This window comes from Strix aluco, chromosome 30 (assembly GCF_031877795.1).
Source record: "Strix aluco isolate bStrAlu1 chromosome 30, bStrAlu1.hap1, whole genome shotgun sequence".
In the NCBI taxonomy this organism is placed as follows: Eukaryota; Metazoa; Chordata; class Aves; order Strigiformes; family Strigidae; genus Strix; species Strix aluco.
Genome location: NC_133960.1, coordinates 1,005,064 through 1,019,883, shown reverse-complemented (window position 1 = coordinate 1,019,883; position 14,820 = coordinate 1,005,064).

The window sequence follows — 14,820 nt, the reverse complement described above, 5'->3', positions numbered from 1 at the left end:
AGCTCATCTTTTGTTCTGCTTGATTTACATTTAATATACATCAAATACAGAGATAGGGATATAGCTGACAATTTTTGTGTTTGATAGGAAAAGTAAAGATCACAGAAAGAGGCTCGTCCATGAAATCTTCCCCTTTTTAGACAGCAGCCGGTCTGTCAGTGATATTTATAAAAGCATCCTTGGAGAGGTTCACGATGCGTTAGCGATCCGCAGGCAACTGAAGTTTGTGTGCGGAGATGAGACGTGGAGTTTGTCCGTACCGCGGTGTAACGGAGTTGTTCAGAAGTGTCACACTTCCCCTGGCTACATTAAGCTGAATATAACTCTTTTTTTTTTTTTTTTTTTTTCTCTGCTCACAACCTTTCTAGCGAGTAAATGGGATGAGATTTAGAAATCCCAGCTGCTGTACGCAAAAAGCTGAGAAATATCCCGATGAAGTGAGTTGGGAAAGTTTGGCTTTTCCATACGTACAGTTGCTATAAAGATGGGTGTTAAACACCACGTGAAGGTTAAGACAAGGCTTTGTTTTACCGAAGTTGTCTCATGGTTATAAATAACACCAAAACATTCAAGACGAAAGGGGAAGCGAGGCTTTTGCTGGGCATCAAGAAAAGCAGGTGCCTGAGTGTCTTTTCACTATTCCCATAAACTTGGCCTGGATGGAAGAAAAATCCAGACTGGAGGCAATAGTCTTAAACCCTCCCCTCTAGGCTGAGCACACGGAGTAACTCAAGGCATTTGGATTTGACTGTCATTTGTTTGCCAGCGTGATTTAGTGAGGACAATAGTGACCCTCGCCGCGTATACATCACGTATAAGCAAACACCATCTGCTGTCACTTCTGCCATCAGGTAGCTCGTACACTTCAGCGTTTATTATAATTTACAGATGAAACCATCCTCAACCCTGAAATGATCAGATATTTTTGTATTCTCGCTTGCATCTCGAAAGCCATAAACATTGCGATAGCAGAAATACAGTCCGTGCCAGCAGAATGTTTATTAACTTCAGGAGATGATATCGGTTTGGCATGGATTTCCCCGGGTAATTCACAACAGCAGCGTAAGGACTAAAAGGCGAAGTTATAGGTATTTTAAAATCCAAGACGCTTAATCAGCCCTAAAGAAGCTGACGTTGAGGATGTACGGAGTTGATACTGATCTTAATGTTTGAATCACAATTGTTTTCTCCTATGTGAGGTCCAGAAAATCGATGCTTTGAGGATAGAAAATAGGAAGGTAAAAAACCGCGGTACGCTTGACATTTTTATTTCAACGTGTAGGCAGTTTGTTGTGTGACATCCCTTCGCAGTTGCTCGGGGAATGATCGTGCGCCTCAGTTTAACACCTTCGGTGTCTCTGGTAGACTGAGGCTTGGCCGTTAGTGTTTCTAAATCCGTGCTCGTGGCTATTTTCATTCTGGTTTCTCTTCCTCAGAACTCAAGGCTGCGACCGAAAACAAAAGGTGTATTATCTACAGCGCACCTACGCGTTTCCCAACGGGAGATTCTTCATCGTAAATCAGAAACTGGATTGAAGAGCAAAGTTTTGCTATAAAAAATCTTTTAATACAAAAACATGAAATGAAAATAATGCCGAAAAAATAAATGTGTGCGCTTATAAAACTGACTGCTAATAAAACAAGCTAGGCTGGATCAAAATGTAGTTTAAATTACTTCATTTTTAACCTTAATTTACTTAACCTGTGTGGCGGGGCTGTGTCTCAGCCCTTGTTTCACAGTAACTACCACCAGACGTGGCACGTGGCAGGGTCAGGGACACGAATCGTTCGCAGCCAAACCCGCCGAAAGGAAAGAAAAGTCTGTTAAGATACCAGTGGAATAGTTTGTACCCATCTTTCTAACGCATCTGGTTGGAAAATAATAGTGAGTTTGGTAAACAGGGCTTTGTCTTTTAGTCCAAGTAGCAAAAATAATGGATCCTTCCATTTTCTAGGTTGGGCATTAAGGAAAGAAGAGTATGAAAAGCAAGGATGGGAATTATCTTCCTTTGGGTTCCGAAGATACGCAGCTGCGCTGAACTAACGTGGCTTTGTGGTTTGGAAGGGCAGAGCGAATCCCACCCTTGATTAATAAATCTTTCCAATTTCTGGTTGCTAAAGTTCTGTGACAAATCGATGTCTGATCAGCTTTGTACCTGAGAATCACTCTGGCCCGTAACACAACTACCTGCATTTTGCTTTGTTCTCAGAGTGAGATCGAGAGACTGTCCGGCGAGATATCCGACTACTTACTGGGTAAATATGTCAGCGCTTAAAAAAAATTCTGAGAGCGTTTTAATGAGTCTAAATGTCCTCTAAAACATCCAGTTTTGCTCCATGCTGCTGTGACGTGACCATAGGCAGAGGAGGGGAAGCCAGCCCTAGAGACATTAATTGTAAACCTGATTGGAGGTTGTGCCATTTGTAGGGAGCAGGTAAGTGTCAGAAATGGTTAAAAAACACCCAAAATGGAGCAAAAGGAAACGCGTTATAAACCGGCACCTCATCTCCTCCACCTGCGTTAGGGGAAGGCTGGCTGGGACGGGGATGAGAAGCGCCCGGCTCTGGGTGAACACCAGCGTGGGCTTCCCGAGCCTTGTAAAAAACACCTCGCTTTTCACAACTGCTTCTAAAATGATCTCTTCTCTCTTGTTCAGTGCCAAGAGTTGAAGCATCCCGGCGGCCCAGGTACGTTATTTTTAACCGCTGCAAGAACAGCTGAAAATAGTCACAAAGAATGTTCCTCCTTCTCTGTAAAACCAACCTATATTTGTTCAGTTGCGTGCGACGGCGATAACTTCCCACCTGCTTTGTAGCCACTCGAAGTGGTGTAGAATGAAAACATTTGTACAAGCTTTAGGAGTCTGACAAGCGTTAGGTCGTCTAAAAGAAATTATAACAAAAATATTTTGCCTTCAGAGTTATAATTTGGATGTGAATCACGCGGCCTGCAGGTAACTCGAAGTGTTAAAACCATTGCGCTTCTATTTTTAAATCCGCAGAGAAGAGAACACCAAGGAAACCGCCCAAACAGAGGAGGTGAGCGATGGGAAGCGTTTGCTTTGCCAGCGCCCGGCGGAATAACAACCTGAGATAATGTATGACATCATCCCTTCTGAAACTTTGTTGTTTAGCTGAACGGCTTAGAAAAATTATGAAGCGAAAAAAAACCCCAGCTTTTCATAGATGCGGAGGTGATTCACTCGCCCGCCAGTTGGCAGAAATTTAGGGTGTGTTCCAAGGTGTTCTCACAAAACTGGTGGCTACGTGTGCGTTTTGCTTTATTTAAAGTACTTGGGTTTGAGTTGTAAAATGTTTGTTTTAATTTGTGGTGGTTTAGGGGAAAAAAAATTTTGAAAATCTGGAAAAAATTTTGAGAATTTAAAAAAAAAAATTGGAAAGTAGTGACACGCCGTCAGTCTCGTTTAATTATCAGTTTTAATTAAAGCACTGGAATTGAAGAAACTTGTAGCACCTTAGATTAAATAACCAATTAAACGTAAATAGCCCCAAAATGCAACTTCTGGGGAAACCCACAAAAGACCGGTGGCATTTTAAACCCGATTTTAATGGAGTTTTAATTCCTGCAGCGCTCAGGCAGAGGGCGCCTGCGGCGCGGCGGAGAGGGACCTGCAGCCTCCTCGGGGCTCAGGGCTCCGGGAAACCACCGACCACCCAGAATTAAACAGATTTTACTGGTCAAAACTGGCCTTTCGGAGGGATGTGGCTGAGGTGCAACACGCGGTGCCCCAGAAGAAGTGAGGTTGGCTGGGCCCACGCTGCGGCTCGTCCTCGGCATCCCGCGACACTGAGGCTGCGGGGGAGTTTCAAGCGGCGGCCGCGTCTCGCCGCTCGGTTTTCTGCGCCACGCGAGGCGTGTGCACGCTGCTCGTCACCAGTTGTGGGGAAAAATCAGGGAAAGGGAACGACAGATGGGGCCGGTCGCGAGATGTGGCTGCGATGGAGAGATTGCCTCGGCAGATGGATGGAGAGTTTGAAGTGTTAACGTGTGCGACAACCCCGCGCGTCGCTGCGATACGCGGGTCGCCGAATTCGTGGCAGTCCCATAGCTAAATCTGGGTGTGTCTGGCCAGAGAGGGGGAGAAGTCTGGGGAAAAAAATAAAAACAAACTGGTCTTGAAGGTCAGAGGATCTTGCTGGGCTGATCCTCCCACGTGGGCTCGGGCCGTGGGATCTGAGCCTGGGCTGCCCAGGCGGGCTCAGGAGAACCGCGGTGTTTCGGCCCAGGGTGCGCTGGCTCGGAGGGTTAAAACCAGCCTGTGAAAGAGCCAAGGGAGTGTTGTGCCTTTTTTTCTCCACATCGTTAATATTAGCGCACAGGAACTTCTCCTTTCTCTTGGACAACCCCCTGTTCCTCACCCATTTCCACCACAGGGAGAGAAGTGACACAGATCGTGTTCCTATTTAGGAAACTTAAAGATGGCTTTAGAGCTTTTTTTTGTGTCTGTATCACCCATTCGTACACTTCTGCAAATCCCACCTTTTGAGAGCTCTTCTCCCACCCCTTTCTTCGCACAGTTCCCATCTCCCCCTCACAGAATCCCAGAATCCTCTGGGTTGGAAAAGCCCTTGAAGCTCCTCCAGCCCCACCATGAACCTCACCCTGACCGTTCCCAACTCCACCAGATCCCTCAGCGCTGGCTCAACCCGACTCTTCAACCCCTCCAGGGATGGGGACTCCCCCCCTGCCCTGGGCAGCCCATTCCAACGCCCAACAACCCCTTCTGCAAAGAAATCCTTCCTAAGAGCCAGTCTGACCCTGCCCTGGCGCAGCTTGAGGCCATTCCCTCTTGGCCTGCCGCTGGGTCCTTGGCTCAAGAGACTCCTCCCCCCTCTCTGCACCCTCCTTTCAGGGAGTTGCAGAGGGCCAGGAGGTCTCCCCTCAGCCTCCTCTTCTCCACACTAAACCCCCCCAGGTCCCTCAGCCGCTCCCCATCAGACCTGTGCTCCAGACCCTGCACCAGCTCCGTTGCCCTTCTCTGGACACGCTCGAGTCATTCAATGGCCTTTTTGGAGTGAGGGGCCCAAAACTGAACCCACTCATCGAGGGGCGGCCTCCCCAGTGCCAAGCCCAGGGGTCACATCCCTTCCCTGTCCCTGCTGGCCACGCTGGTGCTGGTACAAGAGGTACAGACAATCTGTGCTTGGCCTTGTTGAGCTCCGTGAGGTTGGCATGTCCTCCCTCTCCAGCCTGCCCGGGCCCCTCGGGGTGGATCCCTTCCCCCAGCGCATCGCCCGCGCCACAGCTCGGTGGAGCTGTAGAGGGCCAGGAGGTCTCCCCTCAGCCTCCTCTTCTCCAGACTAAACAACTCGTCCATCCTTACACCCAAAATCACAGATTTTTTTAATTTGTGCTCGTACCAGGGAGCGCTCGGTGAATCAGAGCAATGTCCTTCCAGGTTCAAAGGACACAAACGTCACTTAGTTTTACTGAAAAGGAGGTAACGCTCCTCTTCAGGAACACGGGCTCTGGCCGAGCAGCGTTCCAGCACCCAGAAGAGCCTTCGGTCCCGCTAATCGCAGTGCGAGCAGCGGGTGGGATTAGGTGCTATTCCGGGAGGGACGGAGCTAAAAAGGGGCCGCACGAAGCGGAGCCAGCGCACCCTCGCTGGCAGATCACTATTTATAGAGGAATGGATAAATGGATAAATCCTGCCTTGCACGTCCAATTAAGCGACCGCCCTTTTCCTCACCCAGTAGCCTACACGTTTGTTGTCTTTTAAGCACTTAGATTACCAGTGGAAATCACATTTTAAATTTCATTTCACCGTGCAAAATACTTTGGGTCTTCTTCGGTGGAAATCACATTTTAAATTTCATTTCACTGTTCAAAATACGTTGGGGCTTCTTCCTACAGAGCAGTCAGAGGCAGGAAGTTTCGCCTACGTACGGATCTTTATACAGAAAAAGATTTGCGTGGTTTAGAGCGTTGGGGATTTCTCTAGGAAAAATACTATTCCAGGCACCGGCTTTTACTTCTCATCTTCAGACTGACTGACACTTCAGGAGTTAGTGGGGGTACTCACGGCAAAGGATCCTGCTTTATATGCAGAATAATTGCAAACTAAATAAAAAAGTGGTAATTGCATCCTATTGTTTTCTGGCCTTGTTTAGATTTTAAATGATTTAGTGTCTGGAAAATACTTAGCATTTAATTATTTGTCCAGTCTCCTTGGAAATGCTTTTGTAACGACGTCAGTGAAGATTTTTTTCAACTAAATAAGCGCAGAGTGTTGTCTCCTCCTTAAATACATCTTTGTAATTGTCCTTAAAGGAACACAAATGCCTTTTTGTGCCTTTGCCATTTCTCTGTTAGACTAAATGAATTACAAATCAAAAGTATAACGCAAGAATTATTTTGTTATTTTAACATTAATATTCTACTATCAAAAAAGGATTCAAAATTCATGTAATTACTGGGGCGGGGGGGTAATTCCTTCATTACGGGGCTGCTGCAACTCTGACAGGTGGAGAAAGCTCAAGGTGGTGTAGGATAGAGCAGACACATACCCAAAGCACCAGCAAAGCAGTAGGTTCATAAAAAAACACCCAACCTTCCACGTAGACTGTAAATTATGTCCACACCAAACGTGTAAAATAGATTAAAAGAATCCCAAATTCTATTTTTTTGTTGTTGAAACCGGTTATTACATCAAAAGCTGCGACACTGCGTCTCCTTCGTGATTTCGAATGTCCACGATGAGACATCAGGGACTGGATTTTAGTCAAATTTAGGTAGCAGGAGGCACATCTGAAAATAAAGTCTAATGCTTGCAAGACATTCAACCATAGAAAAACAGACAATCAATTGTAAATTGTCCTCTGCTGCTGGAGCCTGGTTTTAAATTGCCGGATAAGGGATTGCATTTTTAATGCTCTTCAAAATACCTTTGAGTCAGGGACTTTTTGTTCTGCCGTAGCGCGGAGCCGAGCAGCTGGGCTGGCACCAAGATCCCGCAAGCTCCCGTAGCACAAATGCATAAAATAATAATGATAATGGACGGATCCGAGCACCTTCCTGAGAAGTACGGACAGCAATACCGAGTCAGAGGCACGCCAGCCTGGCAGCACAAAGCTCTGGAAGAATGCTCTAGTTCATTTATTCCAAAAGATAAAGTCGCTCCCGATGCAGATTTTGTCTTTAGTTTATTTGCCTTCTAAACTTGACTGGATATTTGGAGAGTCACTGGCCCAAGTAATTCAAATACCTTGGCTTCATGCGAATCCAGAAAATCGTGGTCAGAGGCTCCTTATTTTTAATCTCTTTTCATTTTCCCCTTCCCCCATCTAAGCTTTGCCAACGTACCACAGCGCTGGCCTCCAAATCAGCCCTAAAACTCTGCTGACCAATTTCATTTGTACCAAAGGGTGCAGCACTCTGGGAACTGCGGGCAAAAGGGAACCGCAATAAAACCACAATAAAATCTGCAGTTTCCAGAAGTCGAAGGCTCTCGTGTCAGGGGACAGTCCCAAACCCTGAGCCGCTCTCCTGGCGAGCCCGTCGGACAGGACGGTCCTCGGGGTTTCTTAGTTCCGACTCCCCGATTCCCATAATTATTCGTCCACTGCGGCTTTAATCCACCTGCGACGGGTCAGGGTGAGATGTGGGTGACTCGTTTTGAGGAGGATGCGGCAAAACGTTTGTTGGCTGTCGTGGTGGGTTTTCCTCGTGCTTCGAGTTCATCTCCATAGAATTCGGTGGGTTTGTACCACTTTTACAAATTTTTCAAATAATGGATGTGATATAAACTAACAGAAAAGACATATTCCAGGGTAAAAATAGCTCCAATGATAATTTTATTAATTACTGAGAGTGAAAATGTCCATCTTATTTGTAAGATATTTATCCATTATTTGCAGACAAGACATTTACAGCAACTGTATTTTTATTTTGAGGAAATCTTTACAATTTTCCTTTCCCACAGGGTGACTTTGGACGGTGGAAGAGCAGTTTCATCTCAGTGGGACTTGTTGCTGGGCAGCGTAACATTTGACATTGTTTCTAATTTAAATCTTCCTTAAAAATTAATTTGAATGATATTTGTCTAAATAAAAATCTCTTTAACCTCACTAATAATCACTCTAGTCCAGTTACGATGTAGACAGCGTGACAACAGCTTCAGGTGCAGATTTTGGGACCTGAGTTTAGTCAATAGGATTGTCCCAGGATTACGGTCGTGTCTATTTTAAGAGATCAAAATTTTATCTTGATTATTTACAAAGGAGCCGATTTTCCTCTTCTTGTTTCAAAGAGAAAGCTGGCTGGGGCACTCTGCGTTTCCTGGGTCATCACACGCTACCACGTAACAGAAAATTCCTCCTCTCCGCAACCTCTGATTCACATCCCATCCCGTCGCACATCTTTAAAACGGTTCTACGTCATTCTCAACGTAGGAAAATCATTTTTCACCCTCTTTGCTGCAGCAGATAATGTTGGTTGTTTCACCAAATGTGAGTAGCTGTCCCATGACACAGCAAGAGCTGGGGACTGGGGTGAGAAGAGCTTCCCCTGCTCAGAGAATCTCCACAGACTTGTGCTTCACGTGGAAAATGCTCCAAGTGGCTGTTTGATATTTTATATTTGACCCGTGTATCAAACCAGTGACGTTACTGGATCAGACTGTGCTTCCTTTATCTCTTCCTGCTCTGAAGGAGAAGCAGGTTTCAGCCACGACTTTGGTTGTGGCGCTTCCGCTCGACGTGTCTAATTGAACACAAGCTCATAAATGAAATCCCAGAGATCCAGGTTGAAATTTTAAGCTGGAAACCACCTTGATGCAAACAACGCCGTGGAATAACTCCCTGGTTTATGTGTTCTCGGTACCAGCTGCAAACCAGACACACCGAGTTAGAAAAACTCAGATGTGCCCCTTCGAGCCAGATGTCTCGGCCGTTCTGACGTCAGCGTCTGCTTCCCGCTAATGTCATTTGTGCCTGACGAACCCCTCGGACGACGTTCCAGGTCTGCTGCTGGTGGGAGAGAGCCAAAGCACGGGAAGCCCCAGCCTCAGGTACCGCGTCAGAAGAGGAGATAATCCCCCCGCGCATCCTATTACTGCTTCGTGGGCAAAGCTGCGGCGGCAGCCAACAGCGACGGCAACCCAACCGGCTACGGGCGTCCAGCCCCGGACAGCTCGTACCTTTTGTCAGCTCCCTCGTAGCGAGGAAATGGAAATGTTTGTGTATGCCGTGAAAACACACATCAGTTCAACAGTCATCTCCTGGCGTACTTCTCGAAAGCAGCTGCCTTTTAACCAAGAAATACCGCGAGCGTTTCCCTCGAGTCCCATTACGCCTCATCCTCGTGTGTGTTGTGGCATCCAGGGGCCAAATCCACCCGTGGCGTGAGCGAGTCCGGCTCTGGAAATGGGCCAAGAACTAAGCAGTCGCTCCTATAAATTAACATCTTCGGTTCAGTAACAAAATCATCTTCCTCTCGTGTCAGTAAAAGGGTAATAACGTTAGTTAGAGGAGAGAGGAAAAACAGATCACTGCCAGAAGGGAGCAGAGATTCATGCAAACTTTGAAAAATAGAGTAGTTGCTTAGAAACAATTCCGCCTGTATGTCTCGTGATGTTTTCCCTTCTCTGGTTTCCATTAATACAAAATAATTTTCTCTCCCTATCTCTCTCCTACGTGCAAGAAGCTTTCCAGCATCCCACTCCCAGTCCTGGCTCTGCATCTCGTTTCTGGTCACTTGGGAAAATCCCGACCCTCTCCCTGTGCCTCAGTTCTTACACTCCAAAACGACGCTCGTGTCCAAGACATCTTCTGCCACAGCGTTCGGGTCTCTGAGGAAAAGTGCTACGTAAAAAAAAAAAAAAAAAAAAAGAGGATCTTGGCAAGTAAAATAAGGTTTGGATGAGTTTCCATCTTTGAAGAGTTTCAGGACTGTGAAGCCAAAAATTAGTTTGTTTTCCTATTAGGTTTGCTTGTCAGCTGCCATTTAACCCTCTGCTTTTCTAATGGAGTAAAAAAGAAGTCATCATACCATGAGTAGGCACGTCTTTCTTCCTATTCAATTATCTCTCATTAGTAAATACAAGTAGCTCCATTTAACTGCCTTGGGAACAATTTCTGCATCTATTGAGCTGTCCTACAGTAAGTCTTGTGGTTTCCTGTTGGCCTTGGAAAACGAACACACTTCATTATGTGGAATGGTTTACTTCACCTCATTATTTTTTCATAATCTTATTGTGCTTCCCCTTTTAACAGTGATGAGGGGGGGAAAAAAAAAGCAAATAAACAAGCAAAGGCCTTTTGGGACCAGAACCTCACCGACTTTCTTTTGGAAACTGCGTGTGTATGTCAATTCTGTTGAGTTAATTGCCCACTCCATAAGGTTTTTTGGGGAAACTTGAGTGAGTTTTAAGGTAAGAAAAGCTCTTTCATAACCCTGCTAGCTGAGGCCTTTAAAAGTCTTCTTCATAAACCAGTCCAGAGCTAACCGGTCGAGCCCAAGTGAAGCTGGAAAGACTTTGTGTCTCCGATCCCTGCACCTCCTCATCAAAGATTTCTCTTCACTACCGAAGTGATTTGTGTGCAGAGCCCGGACCACGGCGGTCCTGGGCTCACGAGTGCCTCGCCTCACTCCTCCGTGTCTTGGCGACGCTCGCCATCTGCTCCTTTGTCTTTATCCCCCTCCACTCCAATCCCTGATCCTCTTTATGGCACTCTTCTTATTTATCCTCATGTCCCCTAACAAATCCAGGCGAGTCATTGCGCTCGGTCGAGACCGCGCTTTAATCTGCCTTCGTATCCGTGATGTAAAGCGCCGTAACGGTGCTGGTGTGTCAGGCTGCGGGTGCTCTAAGGACAACGGCTGCTTTAGCGCTCTGGCTACCAGCCCTGGGCTACGCTGAGCATTAATTCTGCTGGTGACCGGCGCCCGAAGCTTCAGAAGAAAGGGAAAACCTCCACGTTTTGCCTGTTGCGTGGAGCTCTGCGTTGATCCTTGTCGCCGGAGGATTGCTGTCGCGGAGCAGGCGCGGTTGGGTAACTCCAGCTCAGCAGCCAGCCTCAAAATCAGCTCCTCGGTCAGACACCGCGGGGCTGCACCGGGGCTTTACCGCACTGGGACATTGGCCTGTGGCCCCGCGGGAGCAAACCCCGGGGGGACGTGTCCTGGGGCACCCAGGGCTTTACAGCAAGTTGAACGAGCGCTGGCTTCTGGGCCACCAAGTCAGTAACCTCACAGAAACCGAGATTTATCTCACTCGCCACAGAAGGGACAGTAATACCCAATATAGTGAGATAAGTGTGAGTTGGGCCTTTAGTTAACCTCTGGTTTTATGAGGTTTTAATTTGTTTTACAATGTTTTTTTAATTTCCAAAGCATTAAAAGCCAGACAGTCCACCCCAGCTGTCACAAAATTAAGCTTAACAGTTCATGAATGAGCCAAACGTATCCCAACAGACCCACAAATGTTTCAGATTTGCTTCTCCTTTGGGGTTTTCCAAAGAAAAGGTCATACCCCGGGGTGTGCCTACTCCGGCAGAGCCAGATGTGGATTCCCCCCTCGGCAGAGCCGCAGCCGGCAGCTCCGACTCTGCCTCTCGCCAGCCCTGCCTCACCCTCACATTCTTCCCGTGTCCTGTCCTCCCTCTCACACCACTTCCGACAACGATCCAGCTAAAATAAAGCATCACAAAGAAACCGAGTGAAAACAGGGTTTTTCAGCCGAGTTGGTTGATGCGTTTCTTCTTGGTCTCCCCCCTGGAGCTGGTACTCTCTTCTTCAACGCGCTACTTTAGATTTCTCTTCTTACATGAGAGCAACCGCCCCACAGCGCCCCCACACCCACGTTTTGTTGCCTTCCTCCAAACGCAGCACCCCGAGGCTGCTCTGACCGCGCCCCGTCACCCGGGTCACCCTGCGGTTCCCACCTCCCATCCACCGCTCATGTCCCCAGCAGGATAAACACGCGGCGATGCGGATCAACAGGAGCTTGGGAAAATCCAGACTTGGAAAAATCAGGATTTTCACCTTCCGCTATTGGCAGTTAGGGCTGGATATCAGGAATCCCGCTCTCCTCCACCACCCACTGGGAACAAAACCAACCCCATTAACCTCCCAGAAGCAAGGGCTGGAATCAAACTGGGGGCTGCTGGAAGGGTTAATGCATTTCCATACGTGAAGTCCTCTGAAATCCTCAGAGAAAGGGTCTTCAGAAGTGCGAAGCACTATTATGTGTCCGGCATCTGAGGCGCGTCTTGCGCAGGAGCTGCTGCGAGATTTCCAACTAGGATGTTCTGAGAAAGCTTTCACCCGAATGGGGGGGAAAAAAAAAATAAAAATCAAATCCATAAACAGACTCTGGAGCTGATGTAGGTGGGTGAAACTCCGCGTAGCTCAGTGGAGCCGTCCCCGCTCGCGTCGCGCCAGGATGTGCCCCCGAATGACTGATGGCACCACGGCGAGCGGCAAGAATGGAACAATTCAGTCGTTTAAAGAACTGCGGTGTCTGCTGTCAAAGGTGCCATTGTGCTGCCCGGAATCGCTCTTGCCGCTCCCCGCCCAGGTGTTGTGCAGGGGAGGCTCGCGGGGAGCTCACCCTGCTGCTCTTTTCCTGCTGCCTCAGCTTCGAGGCCAGCGAAGAGGCTGAGACCGAGGGCCGGCTCCTCTGCCGCGCTCTCTCCCTGCCGAGGTGCTGAGGGCGTGTTTAAGACACAAGCCCCGTGTCTTAAAATAATAACGCTATAACATCACCTTCAGTCAGCCCCCAAAATGGTTGGAAAAGCATCTGTAGCTCAGCTGGTTGCCCCTCGGCTGCATCAAGAATCGTCTTGTTAGACGCGCGCCGGCTGCACGTCCTCTCCTCCCAAAAGCCCTTCCCCTCGCTCCCGCGCTTCGCAGGCCGGCCCCGTTCCCCCCCCCGAAGGTGCCAAGATGGATTTTAAGAACCATCCTACACTTCCAAGTTTCGCCTGATGGGAACTTACTGGATGTCTCGCAGGATCCCGGGACAAAGCTGCTTCACCGCAGGCTCTGAACCGCAGCGATGGGATCACAACGTCGCCGAGCGCCGGATGAAACCGGGGCCGACGCTCGGGAGCGTGCGGTCGCTCGCCTAGAAGAGCAACACCGGGAAAAGCACCTGGGCGGGTGGGTTGCACGTAGGTTAGTGGGGGACACGGGAGGAAGAAGAGAGCCCACGGGAGGAAGAAGAGAGCCCTTGCCCATCCGTATGAGATAGGACACGAACGGAGAAAGGGGGAGGCTGCGCGCACGTTCAGCACCCTTGAATCAGCTGTTTGAATCTCTGCCATCCATTTGCAGCTTCTCCTTTAGGCCCAGCTTCTGCTAGAGCCCCCAGGGAGACGTAAGCCTGGCCCAGGGCTTTGCACAGCCCTTGGCACTAGCCAAGAGGAGCCGCCACCGTGGCTGCATCGATCCTCCCGGCTGTAGCAGAGCCGACATGACACCAACGCATCCTCCCCGCTCACAGAAACTGCTCCGGCCAGCCTGGAGAAGAGGCAGCCGGCGTGCCAAGGCAGGGAGCCCAAAATCTTGTGAAAGCTCAGCTGAAGGGACGCTGCGGACCTAAAAAAACTGTGCTGAACTCATAAAACCGCTAATGCCAACGAGAATCAGGCCCAGGAGAGCGTTGGGGGGCTGTGGAAGAGCCGTGGGGCAGCCCAGAAGCGGCTGCGTCGTGGGGACCGGCTGTCGCCGTCCCCGTCCCCGTCCCCACCGCGAGGTTTTGGAGGGAAGGGCAGTCCCGGCGTTACCACCGCCGGGTGCGGAGGCCTCGCACATCTCCTCAGAGGGAAATCTGCGGCAAAACCGTTTCTCCCAGCTGTGGAAATGGTTTAAACTAGAACTGGCAGGAAAGAGGTAAGATTTGACTTATATCTAACGCCGTGCCTGCCTCGCTGACCCCTCGCCGTCGCTCCAGGCAGCTGGAAAGCAGCACGGGAGGAGGCCGAGGCGACGCCCGCCCGCGCCGCGGCGGGGACAGCTTGCCATGCCACCGCTTGGAACTCAGGGGCGCTCGGAAAGCCTCTCCTCTGAACAAACACTGCGGCGGGGGGGAAGAAAAAGACTCTGGGGAGGCCGGGACTCCACAGCACAGACTGTTCTTTCTTTACTGGACTTTTCTCGGGCCCTGACATGATAAACAATCCTTTTGTGCGAGATATAAACAACGCGCGGTCGCTGGCGAGGAACAAAGGCTGCGATTCAGCGCCCGGATCAGCTGAACGCTCCGCATGACGGGCCCCACGCCGCTCGTCCCGCCTGGGGGTTTGCCGCCGACCGCCACCGGCCCCAGCGGCCCCCGACTGCCGCCGCCGCACCGGCCCGGCGCCTTTCCCCACCTTTCTCGAGGGAAACGCGTTTGCGTGGCCGAAAAGCTGAGCGGGAGATGGACCGGAGCAGCGAATATACCCAACCCCGTGGGAGCGCTGCTGGGATTTCCCAGCACGTCCCAACACCCCACGGCAGAGCTGGTGGCATCACCGGTCTCCCCACACCGGCCACTGAAACCTCCCGTTTGGCTTCGTGAGGATGAATCCTCCTGGCGCAGAGAAATAACCCGAGCGGCAGCGCCCGGGTACATTTTCAGCGTGCTTCGGGCACCCACGGCACGGGGAATGCCAAGCGCTTGGCCAGGAGGACGCGCTGTGCCGCCAGGCCCCGGTGCCAGCTGGCCCACTCGGCATTGTCCCCCTGCGCCGTGGGGCGGAGGGAGAGGCGGCAGCTCCTTGCCCGGAGGTGGGGGCACAGTGGGGCCGCTTTGCCCTGCGGCTTTCCCTGGAGTTAAAGCAATTCCCAGCGGGAATCGGCCTCACACCGTC